At 36.3% G+C, this 23,243-nt stretch overlaps 1 pseudogene; it reads right to left on the reverse strand.

Moving 5' to 3' along the window:
• Window positions 1–265: 265 nt before the first annotated feature.
• The window catches only part of LOC101975064 (nischarin-like), a 54,421-nt pseudogene continuing 31,443 nt past the window's right edge, over window positions 266–23,243 (reverse strand).

The raw sequence follows: 23,243 nt of genomic DNA on the forward strand, positions 1-23,243 counted from the left end.
ACCCTCCCCAGCATCTGATCTCTCTCTAAGAGAAGATTCCCTCCAGCGGGGTCACCAGGTCAAAGGGTGGAAATGTGTTTCTGGCTCTAGAAATAGGGTCAAACTGGTTTCCCAAGGCCTCACATCAAGTTCTGCGTCTCCAGGAGCATGGGTGGGTGGCATTCTTTCCTGCGTGTCCCCAAGCCTCAGCTCCACTTGGGATGGCACACCTGTTCCTCTTCTGTTGGGGCTGGGCCAGTAGACATGCTCATGGGACCTGCTTCACTCACTCATCTCCGAAGATGCCTTGGTTGGAGAGGATAGGCTGCAGCAAGGAGGCAGAGGTGGGAGCCATGGTGGGAGGAGAGCCACTGGGTCCAACACAGGGGGTAGCCAAGAATCCTCACTAACCTTCTTCTCTGGGTTGCTTAATTTGGACTTGACATCCTTGGCTTTCTGAATTCCTTTTAGTATTTCCACAGTGTCTAGCTCCTTCCCTGTGGTTGCCGTGTCATCCAGACAGATCTCAGAAGCCTACTCTCCAAACTGATGGAGCAACTTGGTCTGGTAGTTAGAGATGATGCTCAGAGGACTTTTCAGCAGGGCCACATGCTCCAGATATGGGAGGCTGCCTATGTTCCTGACCTCTTCCATCTGCTCAATCCTGTTGTCACTGATGTCCAGGTTGACCAGGGAGTACAGCTTGTACAGGCCACTCAGACTCTCCAGGAGGTTGCCTGCCAGGTTCAGGGTCTTGATATTCCCCCAGCTTGGTATGAACGCCTTCCAAGGAGGACAACTTGTTGTAGGACAGGTCAAGGTGCACAAGGTTGTACAGGTGCTGCAGGTTGTCCACGACCAGCAATCCATTGTGACTCAGGTCCAAGAACTTAGTCTTTGGGGTCAGTTTCACAGACTCCTGATCTCAGAGATGCTGTTGGGGTTCAGGTCGAGAGTGGTCAATGCCTGCCTTGTGGAGATGACGGCAGTCACAGGGCCTTCAAGTGTTGTGCCTTCTGGCTCCCACTCATCAAATTCTGAGGCTTCAGGAACGAGGACTTCCTTCACTGAGGTTGCTGAGAAGCGGACACTCATTGTGGCTAAGGTGGGCTTTGAGGCAACCAGTTCTTGGATGTGCTTTGTATCACAGTGACTTATCTCCACCTGGTGAAGAGACTTGAATATGGACAGGTCAAATGGCAGGAGTTGTTCCCAAATGTTGCTGTTCCCAAAAGGTCCTTCTCTGCCAGAAACCTTAAGATATTGAAGGTGACAGGTGAAGTCCAGAATGTGCCAAGGTTAGTCTTGGCATCTCACTGGCACACGTGGGCTTTCCTTGCTGCAGCTGCTCGGTGACTGCATAGAGCTGCAGGGGCCTGATGACAAAGACCTCACCAGACCCCAGGATCCGTTGTCCTTTTTCAAACAGATCTTCAGCAGTGCTGCGGTAATTCCATTTATTTCATAGAAGTTAAAATGTAAGAAGTGGGCCAGCACTCTAGGGGCTATGCCAGGGAAGGTAGCCAGCAGTCTGGAGGTACACCTCCATATCCTTCTCCCTTTTTTTGCACCAAGCTTCTGGAATTTTTCCCAATTATCTTTTTGGGAGGAAGTAGATTTTTATCATTCTTTCTCTCTGCAACAAGCTTTTCATGCAGGTCATGGAAGTCACTGTAGCGGTGCTTGCATGTCCACTCATGGTTGACATCGGTGACTGGTATGATATAAACCAATCTCTGCTCTGACCTTTGTTAAGCAGCACAAGTCCCTCTAGGCCTCCTCCACAGCCCTAGCCTTAGGTCTGGGAAGCATATGGGACAAGCCTGTGGCGTGTAAGTGTCCACTAGCCCAGAACCCACAACAGCGCACCTCTTTGGCCCGCTAGGCGGCCTCTTGCTAGTGCCCAAAGCTACTGCCGCCAGGTTCCGGGCTCCGCCACCACAGCAGCCAATCCGTGCAGACTGGCAGCAGCATGGGGCGGGGTCATCAGGCCACGCCCCCGTCCCGCCCCCCCCACATTACACAGTGGGCCATGCCGCCATCTTGGCTCTATGATTTTCTCTTTTAATGTGGTTTTTAATTTTTAAAGAGAACTCCTGCATGTACGTTCACCAGGGATATTGATCAATAGTTTTATTTCTTTTTCTATTGTATTTTTATCAGATTTGATGTTGGAATAATACTGGTTTCATAGAATGATTTTGGAAGGATTCTTTCTTTTTCTGTTTTGTGAAATAGTTTGAGGAGCACTGTTAGTTCTTCATTAAAAATCTTATAAAATTGAGTAGTGAATCCATCCAGACCTGGGCTCTTCTTTATTGGAAGGCATTTCATTACTGCTTCAATTTTATTACTTGTTTTTGGTCTATTTAGTGTTTTATTTTTAAGATTCTCTTGATTCAATTTTGGAAGGTTGTATGTGTCCAGAAATTTGTCCATTTATTCTAGATTTTCCAAATTATTGTCAAGTAGTTTTTCAAAATATTCTCTAATAATCATTTGAACTTAAAAGGTGTCTGTTGTAATGTCTAATATTTTTAACCTTTAATTCTATTTATTTGGATCTTCTCTCTCTCTTTTTTTGGTTTATCTAAAGGTTTGGCAATTTCATTATCTTTTTCTTTGACATAACACTCTTTGTTATAAAATTCCTTCTTACTACAGCCTTCGCTGTATCTCACAACTTTTGGTATATTTTCATTTGACTTAAAAAAATCTTTTAATTTCCCATCTGTTTTCTTCAATGACTATGTACTCAATAGTGTGTTATTCAATCTCCATGTGTTTATATAATTTAATGTAGTTTCTCTTGTGGTTGATTTCCGGTTTCATTGCATTACAATCAGAGAAAGTAAAGCAATTATTTTATTTAAAAATTTGAAACTAATAAGTGGTTTATTTTGGAAAATGTTCCATTTGCTGATAAAAATAATGCATATTCTATAGCTGTTGAATGGAATATTCTGTAAATGCCTGTTCAGTCTATTGTTTATGTAATTTAACTCTGATTTTTTATTGTTGTTGTTGCTGGGTGATCTATTGGTGAGAGTAGGGTGCCAAAGTCACCTACTATTATTGGTGTTTATAACTTTATATCTAATAGTGTTTCTTTTTTAAAATTGAGTGCTCTGACATTTGGTGTATGTATATTTATGATAATTATATTTTGATGCATTCCCATCTTAAAATATAGAAATATTTCTAGTTTCCTCTAACTGATCTTATTTATCCTAAAGTCTATTTTGATGAATATAAATAGTCTTGCTTGCATTTAGATTTCATTTGCTGGAATATATGGTAAGTTTCTTGTATGTAACATATTGTCAGAACTTGCTTTCTATATCATTCAGCCAGTCTATATCTTTTAATCAGAAAATTAAGAATATTTACATTCAGAGTTATTATGGAAAAGTAGATCAATATTTCCATTATTTTATTGTTTTTCTTTTGGATGTTTTAAATATTCTATGTTCATTTCTTCCTCTCTTATTCATCTTAAAAGTTTGGTTGTTTTCTGTATTGACAATGCTTGATTCAGATTTCTCATTTGCATGTCTACCCTTCACATGAGTTTAATCTTTCACATGATCTTATGATTGTATTTATAGTATTTTCTATTCTGGGTGTAAGTTCCTCTTAAGCATCAATGGTAAGGATCTAGTGGTCATAAATTCCCCTAGTTTACGCTTATCTTGGAAGGTCTTTAATTTTTGTTAGATTCTGAATGATAACCTTGCTATGTGTAGTAATCATGGTAGTTATTTTTTCTTTAAGATGTGAAATGCATCATTCCATACACTCCTGACCTTTAGAGTTTCTTTTGAGAAGTCTTTTGTCACTCTAATGTAGTTTCTTTTTAAAGTGACTTAGTGCTTCTTTCTTGAATATTTTAATATTCTTTCTTTGTCCTGTATTGAACAGTTTACTGTGTTGTGGAAAGGCCCTTTTCTGGATGTCCATGTCTTTCCCCAGATTTGGGAAAAATCTCTGCTATCATTTAATTGACTAGGTTTTCAATACATTCAGCCTGCAGCTCTTCTCCCTTGGGTTTGCCCATTATGTCTGCATTTGATCTTTTAAGGGTGTCACAGATACTTTACAAGTACTTTTCATGTTTTCTTATTTTTTCATAGCTATCTGGATGTATTGTTCCATTATCCTTGTTTCTAAGTTCTGCTATTTTTTTCTTCCACTTTATCTAGTCTGTTGATGGGAATTTCAACAGAGGTTTTTTTTTTTAATTTTTGTCTTACTGAGATTTTTATTTCAAGATTTATGGCTCTTTTCATATTATCTTTTTACTAAATTTGTGACTCATATCCTGCATTGACCTCTTTAATTCATTGAACTGTTTATCTGTTCTTTTGGAATTCATTGAGCATTTTAAAAACCATTCTTTTGAATTCTTTATCCAGCATTTCACACACTTCAATATGTTTGGAATCTATTATCATAGAATTAGGAACTTTAAGAAGTGTCATATTGCTTTGTGTTTTTACATTTCCTGTGTTTCTATGTTGAGATTTGTGCATCTGTTGGAATGGATATCTCTCCAACTTTTATAAGTGAGGGCCTTCTTAGTGGGTGGCCTTTTCCTGATGCTGAGCCTTGGGGTGTTTGTTGTGTGGTACTGATTTTTATTCCAATTGAACTTCTCAGTGTAAGCTATCTGTGGCTTCTTTGGCTATGATTATGTGCGTTTTGACACAATGTATACTGTATCAGCTTGAGGGACTCACTTTCTCTATAGGTTTTGCAAGAGTGAAATCCCTCTGGTAATTCAGGCAGATGCAGCATAGAGAGCAGAGTATGTGGGGTATGCCCTCCTACATTGAGAGTGGAAATCCCTATGAAGTGGTATGGGTTTCTATGGGAACTGTTGATATTGACTCTGTTACTTGAAAACAGTAACAGAGCCGGTATGATGCTGGCTCATAGTGAGGGGCCTGGAACTTTTTCTCTCTGTTTAAGCACTATTGAAATTCCTAGTATTTCATGTGGAGAGATGGAGACTAGGATTAGAGATTCTTCTCTGCGGCACTTACATGCAGTCTTGTCAGCAATCTAACAGGATATACGATCGACCACAGCTGAGGACCCTCATAGGAGCAATGTTTACAGCAGTTGTGTTATTTTCCTCTGTTATTAGTGTGGGGTGACTATTTATGAGCAGGATGTCAGATGCTCCCAGCTGTGCATACTTGGAGACAGGTCATTGGCAGGGGCTTTTATTCTCCCTATTGTCTCCCTATTGATATATCCATCAAGGTTTGAGAGCAGGATTAGGTCATGGCTGGAGCTAGGAACAATTCCTCTCAGCTGGGCTGGGAGTGTATCTCAGTGGCAGAGCACCCATCGATGTGTACAAAGTCCTGGACTTAATCCTGGAGAGAGAAAAGGGTGAGAGTGGATGAAACAATAGCAGCAACAATAACAGAAAAGGGTGGGTATAGAATAAAATGAAAAGATAAAAAATTAATATTGAAACTTGAGAAAGAAAAAAAGCTAGAGATGAATTTTAAAAATAAAGGGAAAAGAAAGCAAAAAACGAAAAGAAAGAGGAAAAAAAAGCCATAAAACTTCCTTCTGTCAGGGTTAGGGAGGAGATGAGTGTAGATGACTGCACTCTATGCCAATCAAAATCTTCTCTTGTGTCTTTTTATGTGTCCAGTGGACAAATTGGAGTTATTCATCCCCCACTTTTCCCCCACTTCTTTCCATTGTTATTTCCATTGTTGTTCTCACCATGTGACTAGCAGGAATGATGTGTGTCTGATACCAATTCCTCTGGACTGCTTTGCATGCTGAAAGGAGGGAGTGAATATTGCAGAACTTACAAGGTAAAGATTTTCTCCATAGCTTTTTGGGCTACACACTTCAAGGGCAGGGCAAATGCTGGTGTTTTAGCATGTTAATGGGCTAACAAGGAATGTGGAGCTCACTAAGCAAAGATTCTCTCTAGAGCTTTCTGTGCTGCACACCTTGATTTCAGGGCAAATATTTGTGTGGTTCCATGTCCCCAGTTACCCCAGTGGGTGTCAAGATCTGATGGAGATGCAAAGATCTGTGTTGGGAAGAATGGTGGTGGGTCCCATGTAATCTACCACCCAAAATTCACATGTGAATTTTCACTCCCCTTCAGACGTCACTCTGTTAAGAAATTTCTTAAACCACCAATATTAAAGGGAAGAGTCTTCTCTCTCCACAGTATTAGATTCCAGCTTCCCACTGCATGGCAGCACACAAGGGGATGAATAATTCTACTTATCAGGGAATAGGTGAAAGAGGGGGAGTTCCAATGAGGTCCCCTAAAGCAGAATTTGCACACTGGAAAGAAGGAGTGCAGGTTTGTGTCAGTTTGTGAGTTTGTGCCAGAGTTGCTTCTTCAGGCTGAACTGTCTCATAAGGGTGATACCCAATGAGCTGGTGAAATGTAATTGCCACTGGATCCAGGGTCCCAGAGATAGAGGAATTCAGGGACCTCTGATCCACAGACCAGTAAGCTCAGACAATAAGACCCTTCTCAAAATGGCTTATGGTTATAGCTCCATGAGAATATGCTGGGAAATACAAATAATTTCTCTAGAATCAACTCCCTATGCTGTTTTGAGATCTTTGATCTGTTTAGATGTTATGTCTGGAAGGTACTGATTTCTGCACTAATGGAGCTCACTGGAACTCTCCTTCTTTCATCTGTTCCCTGACAAGGGGAATTACCAATCCCCTTGTGTGCTGCCATACAATCAGTGCTGGAGTGCTCTGTTGCTCCCACTACTCTATTTACCAAAATCTGTGCATTTCTCCAGGTCTCTTTCTCCTGTGGAATCCCAGCACTCCTCTGTTGCCACCCACCTGAAAAGTATCTACACATATATTTTTTGGTTCTGTCTATTGGAGAAACATACAAATAATGGGTACTTTTAGTTTACCATCTTGAATTCTTATCTTAATTGCCCAATCATTTTAATTTTGACTTTTCAGTATAATACAGTGGACTATTTTATGGATAATTATTGAGCTATATGCAAAAGTTCTATGATGTTATTATTATTGTTATTATTATTTCTGTTGGCATTGGATTATAGGTTCCTTGGCTGTATTCTTAGAATTGTTATCATGTCTTTGGCTGGGAACACCAACATACTTAAGCTGTTCCCACATATATTAAGTCCTGTATCTTCATAATATGTTCTTATGATATTCACTTAATTAGAAAATTGATATGGAAATACCCAAAGCTCTGAAGATGTTTATAATAATGGACTCTATAGGGAATGTGAAAGATAAATGAAAATTAAATTAGAAATTTGATACATTTGATGTAAAGTCATAATCTTCAATCTGTCAACAGATATTGATATATAGGACAGTTTGCAATGTACCTTATGAGGATTATAAAAGATATGTATGACATGGATATGGTATCAAGAACCTTGTAATTTATTTTGGAAAATATATTTAGTATTATAAAAGATTACATTATTATAAAGCAGACAATGATAAATGGGAAAGGAGAGACTGACTACTGGAACTGATTCATTAACAACAGATAAGAAAAGAGTTGTTTTTTGGTCAAGGAAATGCAAACATGATTTAGAAATAATAATACGGAAGAACTTACAAATGAACCAAAAGACATTTAAATCAACCTAAGATCCACTCACCACAGTCAATTGATTTTAATCAATTTGTTTCATTTTTATGTTAATAGTATATCATAAGCATATACACATATACTCAGATGACTTCTTGCTATATAGATTGTGATTGAGCTCATTTACAATAACATATCTCAGCAGTTGGTTAAAGAATAGACTTTTGACATTGAAGCACTTTATATTGAAAAGTAAATGAGATACCTTTCTCATTGATTTTTATCATTCCTTATAGATGCACTTGTGGTCTATTTCCCAAAATGTCCTTTCTTCTAGTAAAGCATTAGTGATGAGCATGACATGTAACCTCCTTATTCTTGCATTTATTTGTTAATTTGCTCAATAAATCTTTATTTAGTACCTACTATATTCCAGGAACTGTGCTAGGCATTGGGAATAAAGTTCAGACTAGTATTTTCCCACAAGAGCTTATTTTGGTTCTAAGCTGAGCCACTGAGACAGGTAGCAAACAAATAACTGTAATTGTGTTAGGTCTATGAAGAGGTTTGCAGAGTAACTTGCAAGTGTAGTAAAGAGGTGCCTTCAGGCTACTTTGGAGTTCAGAATATTTATAGATGATTCAACCTTTGTCACTTTCTCCTAGCTTCTTACTGCTTTACTAGTTTTAAGAAAAGAGTATTCAAATCATTATTTTAATTTTGACTTTATACTACACTGTACTCTGCCTCCTTAGTCCAGTTAAATCGAGACTGGAAAGATAAAGAGGAGCTTGGTGAGCATTTGTAGGCATGGGGTGAGAAGACAATTCCAAACAGAATGAACCATCATGGAAGGAGATCCAACATGGTGCACTGGGTGAACAGAAAGTCACTCCTCGGCTTGGTTGAACTTTAAAATCAGAACTACATTTAGTTTATTCATTAAGTGCTCATCACAATTGTGCAATCATTTAGTTTCTTAAAAATAAAACTTGCAGGTTAAAGAAAGCTGTGCCATCTTTCTATTCACTTTGGAAAGGAGAGTAATAGATATTAAAGTTAAATAGATGTCTCTATTTTTCAGATATCACTCTCCATCCCTGTAAATACTGTGGGGGGGGCATATCATAGCATATCATCATCAAACTTCTGTGCCTATTAAAAATAGTTTTTCTGTTTTGTTGTATATTAGTCTACATTTTACTGAAAATTGCCCAATTTGGAGGATCAAATAAAGCTGGCCTAAGAATGTGTGCTGAAACCAAACAAATTCAGGCAAAGCTTCTTCATGTCCTTCTGCACATATGTGCAGGATTCAAGAACAGAGTGAGTAAAAATAAGAACACTTTTAAGGACTCTATTCTCCTTCTTCCTCCACCAACCTCCATCCTATTGTAGAAGCACAGAGAGAGGAGAAATTGTGGATTGAGAGTGAGTACCAATATAGCATATTTAAGTGCTTTTCCCCCTTAAGAATCAGGGGATCTAAGAGCTGAGGAAGAGAGAGTGTATAGGTGTGTAACCTTCCACTTATTCTTTCTCTAAAACCCCTTTGTGGTGTCTCCTCCTCCCACCTGCATTCTGATTTCATATTTAATGTATGACAATGTAGAAAGAAGAGGAAAACTGTCAGTTCAGGATAAAAATAAACTAGTTCATAGCTGCCTACTTTCATTTCTTGGGGAAAATCTAGCATCTGTTATTAGATCAAGGGCCTAAAAGGAAGAAGATATATATCAAAGAGCTGAGGACACTATAAAGGGTGGTATTCATGGGTAAAACGGGGTCGTGTGATTATAAGGCCCATGGATATCAGTAAAAACAGAAACTCATGGTGAATCTTTAATGATTGAAATGTTAAAATTTCCTATATCACCTCACTGGAGACACAAAACAACCTAGGGTGATTTAATCTTAGTCAACAATAAATTGTATTTATTCAGGCAAACTTCTTAAATTTTAATCTACTATTAATATAATCAAAAAGAATGTAAGGCAGTTCACTCATAATGTCTGGGAAATGCTTGATCTCTGAATTAACGATACTTCTGGAATTCAGTTAACACTGTCTAATAAGATAAACCCTGTACATAATTAAAAATTTTGTAACTACATTAAAAATAAAATACACAAATAAAATCAATTTTAAGGGAACATTTTATTTTATTCAATATGCCTCAGATAGTTACCATTTTGATACATAATCAATATGAAAAATTATTGAAACTTTCAAATTTTTATATTATCTTCAAAATATGATTTATATTTTATACTTATAACACATCCCAAAATAAATGCTAAATTTTCATTAAGAATACTTCATCTATATTAGCTCTATAGAGAATTTGTGTTAAAAAATAGATTCACGGGCTGAGGATGTGGCTCAAGCGGTAACATGCCTACCTGGCATGCGTGCAGCCCGGGTTCAATCCTCAACACCACATACAAAGATGTTGTGTCCGATGAAAACTAAGAAATAAATATTTTAAAATTCTCTCTCTCTCTCTCTCTCTCTCTCTCTCTCTCTCTCTCTCTCTCTCTCTCTCTCTTCAAAAAAAAAATAGATTCATAAAAAGAAAGTGAAAAGATCAGAAACTAAAGGAAAAGGAAGAATGAATAGGCAGAGCTGAGAATTTGGAAGGCAATGAAACTACTCCATATATAGAAATATGATATTATTGTTGAATTTGCTTAAATTTGGCCTAAGTCTGGCTCTGTGATTGGATGATAAAGATTGGTCCAATGTGACATCCATTTGTAGTGAAATGCACCTTGGCTTGATGTGTAAATGACTTATAACCTAACTCATGAGTATATGCTAGAACAAAGAAATAGAGTCTCAGACAATCATAGTAGCTAAACCTTCAGTCACCAACTACCAAAACATGACTACATAAGACAGTTGTAAACTGTGGTCAATTACATTGTTTCTGTGTGACCTCCTTTTCTCTGACTTTAAATATAACCTGCACATTTGGTAGAGTGAGGCATTCTGAACCAACTCCTTAGGCAGATTGCTGCCTAGTTTGTGAATATTTTACTTGCTTAAATAAACTTTCTTCAGTTAATCCATCTCAATCATTTTTTTTTCATTTAAATAAGGAATGTGTCCTTATACATTTGTCAAAACCCAGGGAATGCACATAGCCTAGCTGGACCCTATAAAACACTGTGAACTTTGGGTAATAATGAGGAGTCAATGTTAGTTAATTGATTATAACAAAAGTATCATTCTACTGGAGGGGGTGTTGATAGTTGGGGGAGACTGGGCAAATATTGGGGCAGGGAATGAACTCTGTACTTAATTCAACTTTGCTTTGAAACTAAATCTGCTCTAAAAAACTAAATCAATTAAAAAAATAAACTATGAATTGTCCAATGAATTTTCTCCTCAAACTTCCATTCTAACTTCTAAATAGAAACTTCTTATATGGTTTATGTAATGCAGTTTATGGTTTAAAATTTGTGTAATATCTTATGAATTTTGAAAGATCTTTATTTCCTTTTAGTGTCTTTGATTCCTCAACATCAGAGCCATGTTTCATAGCCTGTGTTCATAAATCGTGCTTAATTTGTATTTAATTGTTTATCAGTCTCTCTACCTAGAATCTGGGGAGAGATTAAGTCTTCCATGAATTTGTTTGTTAACTAGGTAAAAACAAATTCACAAAAGCAAGTTATTTCAAACATACCTATGTTTTATAATAATAAAACCAAACCTGAGTTTTTAGATTCAAATGAATTAAAATTAAATATAATTAAAATTCAGCTTCTACATCACATTAGCCAAAATCAAATGCTTAACAGCCATATATAACTAGTGGCTACCATATTGTACAGTATAATTTGAAATATTATAATAATTGAAAAGCAGTAAAATGTATCCCAATTCCAAGATCTTTTTAAATTTTTCCCAATTCCAACATATTATAAGGCATTCTCCTTTTCTTCTCTCAGTCTATGAGTTTAGAAATTATATGTATAATGAGGATTTACAGATTTTTTTAACCTGTCAATTCATATGAACACTAAATTACCGTCACCTCTCATGCTTCTGAATTTGCATTGACTCATTTCCTGGGACTCCCACCTTCCTGTCAAATTGGGCCATGGTGAAATCAGCAAAGACTCATTAGTATTTGAGATTACACCATCACTTCATGCAGCATTGTAGAACAAATTTGCTTTTGTGATTATAAAGGCATGCACTTTGAAATGAATCATTAAATTATTCCTTAACAAAAAGGCTCTAAGGAACATATGGTATTCATATTCCTGAGTAAAATTCTATGCCTGTAACAAAAAATGATATTTCTCCCCTATCTGATTTCATCTCTTCTAGGAAACGGGCAGAATAAAAGTAGGAATGGATTTTCCTTAGTAATCCTTAGAGAATTAACATTGGTGATTACAAGTTATACTTGCAGAAGTAGGTAAGAAAATATACATTTAAACAAAGAAATTGCACTATAAAGTAAGTGAATTATTATACATTTGCTTCAGGGAACAACAGACCTCACTACAGAAAAAAAATTGGATGCCGGGATCAATAGCACATACATTCTGAAACCAAGTGCTAGGTGATGGTTACTTTCTGCCTCCTCTTCTGTTGCAAATTCTAATGCCATGACATCTCCTATCAGGATTCTGCAGAATTGGGCTGGACAGAACAGTAGATGTCAGGCCATCCAGTTCATTTCAGAAAGCACTGATTAGAAAAGGAAGACATTGATTTGTGTGCAGTACAAAAAGCACATAGTCATAGCTCTTGACTTCAAAGAGCATTGCTGTTCCAAAAGTTGAGTGCCCTAATGAAGATAGGACATTACCAGTGTACTTTTACATTAATATCTTCAAATTCTAGACTCTAGGGGAAACATGTTTTTTCGCCTTTCTTTCTTATAATGAGAAATGGAAACTAAAATGCTACCTGATGTTCTAGCACATTAGCTTCCCCTCTCATGTCCTAAAATTCTGAGCAGAATTGGATTAGAAAAGCCCAGTCAGCATCCTTTATCTCTTGAGTTTAAATTAAAATCTTTTCCAGGGACTCCAAGGGAACTACATTGTCTTGACCCTATCTCTCCAACTACATTTCTTTCTTGCTATCCATCTCTCCAGATACACTATTCTCTTGCTCTTTTCCAAATACATGGAAGGCCTCATGACCTTTGAATTTTCTGTTCTCTCTGCCTGAGATGTTCTTTTCATGTAACTAACTCTTTTTCATCAGTTATTTTTGTTCAGATCTGACATCTCTTCAAGAACAATTTAATCTAACCATCTTGTCTAAACCAGGCTTCTGCATCCCTAGTTTCTCTCTAGCCTCTTTCCTTTATTTTCTTATTAATGTCTATTTGTCTCTTTCTGTATTAATTGATTAATAATTAATTGTTTCTCTTACTGGTGTCTAATATCCATAATAAAATCCTTTGTCTTATTTAGACTATTGTCCCTGAAAAATTAGTAAACATCTCATTTGAGGGGTTTGTCTTAGTCTATTCATGCTGCTATAACAAAATACCTTAGACTGTATGAATTAGAAACAAAAAGAATGTATTTCTCACAGTTCTGGAGAATGGGAAGTCCAAGGTCAAGACACTAGTAGATACATCAAGTGAGATTCTTTATTTCAGAGATGATGCCTTCTTGATTTATTTTCTCATGGTTGAAGGGACTTGCTCATTCTATGTGCCTCTTTTGTGAGCATGAATCTTTCCTCTACCTTCATGACCTAATCATCTTCCAAGTATCATCTCCACCTTCTAATACCATCATCTTGGTGATTAGGTTTTAACTTATGAATTGGAGAAGAATACAAGCTTTCATACCATAGACGTGCTCAATAAATATTTGTTGAGTTAATTGATGTTTTCCTTGTCCATAAATTCACTGCATTGGTGTAAGATGATATATTTTATCATAGTTTTTACACTCATGAGATTTTTACCAATAATTTACAAGATGGTATTTCTAAAAATTAATGACATTTGTTAAGTGTCACACAATATAAGTATTGTTATTTTTCTTACTACATTTAGCAGGACCTCCAGAGGGCTATTGGACTCTCCTCGTTTCAGAAAAACCTAGCATGTGCTTTATGTACCAAAAAGTCAGCTGCTCACTCTCTACTTTTCAGCCAGAAAATGGAGATTTTGGAGAAAGCATGCTGTGAAGGTATCCCACCTCCATAGAAGCCCAGCAATGGCTCCACTGAAGAGAGAATAGGAAATTAGGATGCTTTATCATAGTGACTCATCCTCAAGGATGCTATCCATGGTCTTTTGTGTGTCTTTTATAAGATGAAAATACTATGAAATTCCCATACTTCTGTTTCAATAACTTCCTGCCTGAAAGATTTCTTTATATTTAGCCACTAGATTTTGTCAGCTTGGGCATTATTCAGCTTCTGAAAGGTATAAGTAAGAAAATTGAAAATGAAGGGCAGCCAGATACTACTTTTTAGATAATGACAGTAATGATGTGGTAAATTGGTATATTCTTCAAGGAAATATTCAGGGAGATTCATTTCCAACAAGCCACCTTGTATTAAATGGGTTATACTTAAAATAATCATGCAGCTCAGGTGGATGTGATTATCTGAAAACTAATAGCTATACGAAAACACAAAAATACAATGCCTACCTCTGAATCCCTCTGAATCTACCTCTGAATCCCAACAATTTTCACATGATGTACAGGGAAGAAAATAAGGGAGTAAGTTATTAGCTTACAGTGCACATTAATTGCAAAGTCACTAAAACCTTTCCATTCACTTAAACTGATGGTGGTACATAACCACGTGCTAATAAACAGAGGAGAAACAGCTTGCTGTGTACAGTCGCTCCTTAGTAAGGTTAACAAACTACATTAACCATTCACTCATCTGTAACTCGTAATTAATCACTCCTTGAAAATTACATTGTATAATAAATGAGGACAGACATGATTCATTAAAACTTCTAATTAATTCTATTTAATACTATTTCATAGTTCATTGATAAGTGCTGAGAGAAGGATTACACTGTAGGATATTTGATGCATTGCTGCTGAAGAAGTAAATAGGGGGAACATTATCTAAAATGAAACATGAATACTTGCAAATGAAAATGTCAGATGTTTATCACTGTAGCGCCTGCTTCTGTTCTCAAGGGTTTTTCTGCATTACCAGTGGAAAACTCCATTTTCAGGACTGTATCAATTGGTTGTAAAAGCTCTTCTGGGTTCAAACTTGATGCTCAGTATCTGAGCCTGAAAAATAGCTAAGTCTATTTGGTTTTCCTAATAAATGTTGATGACTGTTTTGCTAGCTAATGGCAAGACTATTGTTAGACAGGTTTGGAGAAAAATCCATTTGTATAGAAAGACAAATATTTAACAAGAATTATGGTTTTGGAGTAACTTAGTTGCATTGTGTGTGTTTATGTGTGCATGTACACAAGTGTGTGTGTGTGTGTTAAATTAGACATTAAAATGGTAAGTATATTAGTGTCAAGAAAAGTCCTGTTATTTTTCAGACATGAAGAGTCAAACCATTAAGTGCACAGTTTATAATCTGGCCTGAGAAGGCAGTCATAATTTATACTAAGTGAAAAATGTATGATTTAAACTTAATTATGGAAAGTTCATTATTAACTTTTCCTTCTTATTTTGCCAACCACAAAGTATACAAAACATGTTTTAGCAACCACTGGTGGTTCCATAATATAGATGGTGAGAACTTTGAATGGAAGAAGGTGGTCACACACAAAAAAATTTGTATCCTAAATTTATAAAGAATTCTTACAATTTAATAATAAGAAGGCAACCAATCCAATCATAGATTTGAAGAGACACTTCAAAAAAGGAAAGGTAGAAATGGCTAGCAAATGCATGAAAAGATGCTCCAGATCATTAATCATTGAGGAAATGATAATTATAAAACCATAATAAATTACCAATCCTTATCTTTTTAATTTGTTAAAGTTAAAAAGACTACCAATGCTAAGTGGTGACAAGGATGTGGCATGCTTATATGTCACTCACAGGAGAGTAAAAGGGTAAACCACCTTGGAAAGTACTTAATAGTGTTTTAAAATGATAAGAATGCATCTGCCATTCATTCCAGCCATTCTACTCCTGCATATTTACAGAAGAGTAATAAAACACTTGTCAGGACAACTAATGACATATCAGCATTCGGATAACCTTATTAACCAGGGCTCAAATCTATAAAGAAGTTAAATGCCCATTAACAATCTAACGGATATACCAAGTATGATAGTTACACTACCTAACCAAAACTAACAGCTCAATGTGGTGGAAAAAGAGCCAGACACAGAAGACTTAAGAGTATATTAAAAAAATAGAAAAAGCAAACTCATGCAAAGTGATGAAGAGCAGACCAAGCATTACCAGGGTGTGAACAAAGGGAAGTGTAGATTACAAAGGAGCCTAGGGTATCTTCTGGAGGCAACAGAAATGCTCTGTATGGTAAATGCTGAAACTCATCAAAGTTTGTACTTTAAGTGGATGCAACTTATTGTCAGCAGTTTAGTCTTTAATAAAGTTTATTTTTGAAAGGAGTTATAAATCTGATTGGTCTATCTCCCAATCAAAATAATAAAATTCATAGTAAATGATTACTTTGAACTTTGAATTACAGCTACATAAATAGCAGGTGAGATGACGAAAGGTCAGGGAGGAAGCAAGTTCTGAGGAGCACCAAACTATTTTCTGGTCCTGAACAAATGGACATCTAGTCACCATGTTTCATTCTTCAGGGAAGGTGATTCTGAAATTACTTCTCAAAGTTAATTACTTTTGAAATGGCTACAGTAAATTGTGCTCCTAAACATTACCCTCCCCTGGTATTTACAGAGGAACTCAACAATAGAGTCTTACCTTGTAGTTTAGGCTTGTATTGCCTTCTGCCTGATAAAAACAAAACAAAACAAAGACTGCAATTTTCAGACTTTGACATCCCTGTACATGTTTTGATGTGGGAAGAAGAGGGGGTTGGACTAGCTACTGATTTTTAAACTGTTTCTGGAAGCATGAGGATTCTTGGGAATGTGTAAAATCTCACCAAGGACTGTTAGAAGGGATGAGGGGAGGGCATGGAGTGGCCATTCAAGGTACTTACTGGGTCTCCAGTTTTTATTTGAAAGGTATCTATTGCTAGAAAAACATTTCTTTAAATGTCGTAATTCAGACTTTGGTATTCTTTCTAACCCATAATTATACAATTCTGTAAAAGTGGAAGTTCCCCCAAACACCAATTCTCATTAGCACCTTTGTCCATATGTTGGTATCATGCTGGAAAGTGTACTGTTTAACTAATTTTATTCTTAATAATATCATTAAATTTAATTAACATTTTCCTAGAAGAGAAGCAGATAGTTCTTCAGTAGAACATTTTTAAAGCATGATTTTTGCCATTCTCAAAGTCAAAACTGGTGCTCATGAAAGCCTGGTATAAATGTGTAGCAAATAAGAAAGACAGTAAATCTTATATAATGCTAAATTATTAACTTGACCTATTTTTCTCTTCTTATAGAACTGACCTTTAGTGGACTGGATTATCCATTCGTTTTCAATTAAGTTTCCATATGGTAAATTGAAGCTGACCCTGCTACAATTAGAAAACTACACGGAATGAAAGAAGTCATAAATATTGTGACAGAGATTGTATTTTTATACATTACATACTTAAATTTTTTCCAATCTTAAATTCTTTTCCAATCTTAAATTTTTTCCAATGGGCTAAAAAAGAAGAAAAATGTGGTAATTATAATACACTGAATAAAATAGGCAATCAATTAATTACCTAAATAATAATAAACTTTCCTACCATCAGAGGTTCTATTTGTTCCAGTGACTTGGATAATTGATGAAATTTCTCTGTGTAGGCTTCAAAGATACTTTATTTAATGTTAAATATTTTAACAAAATTTGTTATTGAGAGGTAACACTGTAGAAAAAGATATTAGCCTCAAAGGAAGTAAATCTGGTTTTTCAACTGGATTCTACATTTAATAACTTGGGAAACTCATTTAACCTTACTGGACCTCATTTTTCTCATTTTAACATGGGAATGATAATACTTCTATTCCTGGGAAGTGGTCAGGAGAAAAGAACATGATGTATGTGGTAGCCTTTATAACTGATGTGTTGATATTAAGTCTCACACATGTGATAAAATAATTCTCACATATGGCTTCTTAGATTTCTAGTCACTTGGAGTGTTTGGAAAGTATGTCATCAAAATCAAGTGTGGACACTGAGGTATTCTTTAAGAATTATGCCTTGAACACACAATAGAAGTATGATGTTATCTATTCAGCCTCAGCCTCTTCCCCATCCCTGGACCTCAGCAGGACCAGCCCCAATCTATGCAACTCTCAACACATCATCTCTTCCATTAGTAAAATAGGGAAACACTTCAAAAGGAAAAAGCCTTCCCCAAAATATCACTTTCTTTTTTTAAAAAAAAAATCATTCTTTTTAGTTATGCATGACAGTAGAATGTATTTTGACATATTTATGCAAACATGAAGTATGCCTTATTCTAATTAGGATCCCAGTCTTGTGGAGGTACCTGATGTGGAGATTCACTGTGGTGTATTCATATATGTACATAGGAAACTTGTGTTAGATTCATTCCACTGTCTTTTTTATTTTTATCCCCCAAAATATCACTTTTAACAGCTAGTCATATAATTCTTTCCCATGGCTTTGTGCAAATGCAATGTATGTTATTACAAACACAAACTCAACAGGCAGTGAGATGCATTGGTTCAGGTGTCCTGAGGTGATAGAGGTCAGCTAAGTAGGCCTTGCTAGTACAAGCCAGTAACCAAAGGACTCCTTGTCTGTAACAAACTCTTGCTTCTCTGTGAGAAATGTGTGTATTTACACAGTCATACAAAAGCAAAACAAACAAACAAAGAAACTCTTCAGGTTTCACAAAACCACAACAGAAGAATTAGGAGACCATTAAATGCATTTTGAGCAGTGGACAGCTTTCTCTAAAAAAAATAAAGAAAAATATTTGTCTGAGTATTTCACTTCCTGAATTTTCACAAGCAGAGTTTTTCAAATAGCTCAGTTTGAAAGTTTGGGAGGATTCTGAGTCTAACTTTTCTGGGCTTTCAAGCATTTCCTTGAACTAAACAACTGTGATTATTTTTTTTTCTTTTCAGAACAACAGAATATAGCTGGACCACTCAATAGTTTATTGCTTCTCAATTCCAAATTCCTGCTTTGTTGCCTGCTTTGTAATAATGGAGATTTACCCTTTAAGCATTTCTCCTCTGCATTGGGCATGATGTCAGTAGACAGCAGTGGAGGGAAGTGAAAGAGAAAGGAACTCTTCCTCTTCTGGGCTTCATTTGTGTTTTTTCTTATTCTTGCTCTAAGAATGACAATAGCATGTTTGATGAGGACAATCAGTAGTGCTCTTCTCAACTGTGTGCGTAAGGCATGCAGGCCCTAGGTGAGCTGGAAACTCTGGTTTAGTAATCTCCTTACTGAGACCTTCCAAGGTAGACTCTATTCTCCAGACTTTGGGCCACCCAGCCAACAAGTAGGCTCCTTATGCTGCAACATCAGCCATTCCTCAGCCATGCCAGTGTACTACATTTCATGGCTCTCAAGGCACAGATACTGTGTACCCAGGTCTTGTACCATCAGGGAAAAGAGAGCTCTGACACCCTAATTCCATTTATATACTACCTACCAGTTTTTTTTTTTATCTGCACCCTGGAGGAGCAATTCTTACTTGAGTCAGCTGGGGCCAAAAACTCGACTTAATTTTTTCATCATCCAGTTCACTGCAATGTAAGTGCTCTCTAATAAGATCTGAATCCAAGACTTAGAGAAGCACCCTCACCTTCCAAGTTTATTCTTCCTTTGGGTAGTCTCTTTCAGCCTAGGATATTATTTAGTTTTCTTTAGACCTTTATAGTTATTCCCCTGTTATATATGATAATTCTTTTTATTAATTAACTAATTTATTTATTTGTTCTAATTTGTTGTACATGACAGCAGAATGCGTTTCAATTCATAGTACACACATGGAGCACAATTTTTTTATTTCTCTGGTTGAAACACAATGTAGAATCACACCATTTGTGTCTTCATACATGTCCCTAGATAATTCTTTATACTAAACTTTCCCAATTCAAATTGCTGTGTGATTTCTGTTTGGCCACCCTGATTGATATAGAATTGGCATGGAGATGGAAAATATACTAAGGATAAAGACTTGTGAAGATGTGATTCTGGGATTGTTTTGTTTGGTATAAGCACAGAGCTGAGCTCTTTATAATAGAAAATGGGATGCCAGGAGTCCATGGCATGTAGGGACATCTTCATTAATCAAGATTATCACCAGTGGTAGATAGTGATGACATGTGCACTGTAGCAAGTGCCTTGGGAGCCCATTTGACAATTAATGACAACTGCAAGGATAGGACACGGGTTGGATATTTTTGAGAGTCCTTGAATATATGCATAAAAGAGAAATCTTGGGTCTGTTAACAGTCAGCTCAAATCAGTGTAAGAACCAAACAACTTCCATGCTAGCCCTAAAAATTCTCTAGTTTCTTATTGCTTCAGAGCTAAATCAAACATGAAATTTAGTTATTCATATTGCTGAATTATAACAAAAGTTGATACTTTTTATGTTTCTCATCTAAATATTAGAATATTTATTGGGAAATAATAATATTCTGAATCTTGGAATGTGGATATGTGGTGGGGATCAGGAAAAAAAAAACTTGTTAATTTTGGCTGCCCAAGTCATTCTGAGCTTCACTTACCAATGAAAATAACCTGCTTTCCAGTCTCCTAAGAAACTCACCTTCCTCTGCATGAAAAGCTTGTGATAAGGCAGCTGTGGTGGTGCCCACCTATAAAAACAGCTACTTTGGAGGCTGACGCAGGGGAATGGCAAGTTCCAATCTTGCCTCAGCAACTTTGTGAGGCCCTATCCTCAAAATCAAAAATAAATAAGTAAATAAATAAAGTGTCACGGATGTAGTACAGTGGTAAAGCACCCCTGGGTGCAGTCCCCAGTACCAGGGTAAATAAAATCTGTGATAACCTCACTGGGGAAAAATGAGTTTTCTTCCTCAAGACATTCCAGAAGCACCTTTTATTGCTAGGATTAAATATCACTGGATTATGGGAGACAAGCATACACCACATTCCAGGAGGAGATATGTATATACTAATGGACACCAGCAGCATTAGAAAAGGTGTGGGAACATATTCCAAGGATTTCAGATCAAAGAGGATAGATTACAACACTAGATTGAGCTGAATTCATTAATGGGGTGCATTTGCCAGGGACAGTGGGTTTGATGTGTTAGCTTGTGCAGCTGTGGGCTCTATCAACTTCACAGAAACTTGGATTCAGTGGTGATCTATAGTTAATGATAATGAGTTTCCACAGCATTGCTGATATGATGTGAAAAAGAGATTCCAGATTTTGGAGAGAATCCAGTGTCCTGGATTGATCTCATGCAACTTGTACACCTACTGGCTTTAGATTGTTCCATGAGTTTATAAATCATGCCCTTCACCTAAACATTAAAAAAAATATGTTAGTGGGAGAAGACCTCTATCCTTTAATTGTTTTTTTTTTAATTTTTTAAATTTATTTTTATTTCTTACATACATGACAATAGTGTAATGCTTTTGTGGCTGCTCTTTTATAAGTGAGGCATTACTGTGGATGTGGGCTCCTCAATCTTAGTGATGCTGAGAGGAACCTTCAGGGATAGAGAGCAAGTAGCAGAATGTAACACCACAGACAAGGTAGCATATCTACCCTAGGAATAGCACAACTATACCAGTCATAAGCATTTCCTGGCTTGCAAAGATATTTGGCTATAATTGATAACAGTGTTTCTAGAAACAAAACTATAGAACCATCTTATTAGAGTATTGCTAGATCCATAAAACAGAAAAACTCTTGCTTTGGTAGGTCAGGGCTACTAGAGTTGCCCAAATGGATAATCAAAATGGGTACAGATCATGCTCCAAATTTGTGCTCCATAATAATTTCCACTAATAGCATTGTCTTTATTTCAGAAGAGGCTTTATCAACCAGGGGAATACAATAACTTCCCTGAATAAAGCGGCAATGGTGGTGGGAATGGAAGCATTGTACATGGATCATAAACATGGACTTACTTCCCCAAGGTTGGCCTACTACAAATTAGGCTAAGTATCTGATGTGCCAAAAACAGTGGCCAACATCAATCCATAGAAATTGCACCATCCCCTAGAGACACAAGTCAGCCAGCTCTTGGCATGTTGATGATTATAGCAGACCTCTTCCATCATAGAAGAAACAAAGACTGGTCCTCAGTGGAGTGCCTTCTCTTTCTATAATGATGTTGTGCAGACTATTTTCCACTGACTCAAAAAAATACTTTCCCTACAGTCATGACATTCTGCATAACAGAATGTTATGCATAACATAGCTCATGAAATAATTTGTGTGCAAAGGAAGGGTAAATTCATTTATCACACACCCCATCACTTGAAAGTGTCTCTCTTAATTAAAAAGATGAAATGCTTGTCAAATTATCAAATTTAATGGAGACTCAGTGTGGTACCCATTGGGAGAAACATCCTGAAAGAATATGAATTACTAAATCCAGTGCATACTTTGTATGAGGTACCATTATATGATGCTGTTTTCCCCACAGCCAAAATCAATACATTCAGGAATTAAAGTATGGAAGGAGATGATCAAATCTCACTATTAATCCTAATAATCTACTAACAGAATCTTTGCTTCTTGTCCTGGCAACTTTGAACTCCGATGGTTCAGAGGTCTTAGTTCCTAAGGGGAAAGGCTTATCTCAAAAAATACAAAATGATTCCACTAAATAGGTAGAAGGAAGCTGATGTCACTCAACCAACAGGTTAAAAATATTTTTTTAAAAGGATTACACTAGTGGTTGGAAAGATTAGTCTTGATTTGATCATGATTAATAAGGGGAAATTGGTTTGCTACTGGGCTGTGTCAAACCCAGTGAATTCTTTGATATGTATCAGTTTTCTATGCTCAATAGTGAATGATAGTGCAAAAAATATAAAAGCCAAAAAAAGATGGCTTGGATATCTTAGGAATGAAATTCTGTATCAATGAGAAACTTTAACCAACTAAGGCTCTGACTCAGGGTGAAAGAATTGGAAGCTAGTTGGTGGAAGGAGGAAGCAATAGATATCAATCATGGTTTGTGGCCAATTACAGGAATAAAGACTGTAGTAGCCTTGAGTAGTTTATCTTTGATTTGTTATTGAATGTATTTATTTGAATATGATGAACCATTTTTTCTCTTCTCATTTTGTTTTATATAAAAGCTACTGGATATTAATTTTGAAACTCCATCTTTAGATAAAGAATATTCCGTGAGACTAAAACTGAAGTTGAATAATAGTGATTACCTGTTATGATCTGATGGATCAAAGAGAATACAATTTTTAATTTTTACTGAGTTGGGTTTGAAAGGTAGAGACACATCTAAAATTTGCTGTGAAAGAACAGGTTCAAATACTAATTTTTAGCAGTATGGTTCTTCATAAGAATGTCATATCAAATTGGCAAACAAAGAATACCTTCCAAACTACATTTCCAAATTTTTATTAATTTATAAAGTTTAATGTTGCT

This window comes from Ictidomys tridecemlineatus, chromosome 4, assembly GCF_052094955.1.
Source record: "Ictidomys tridecemlineatus isolate mIctTri1 chromosome 4, mIctTri1.hap1, whole genome shotgun sequence".
Taxonomy (NCBI): domain Eukaryota; kingdom Metazoa; phylum Chordata; class Mammalia; order Rodentia; family Sciuridae; genus Ictidomys; species Ictidomys tridecemlineatus.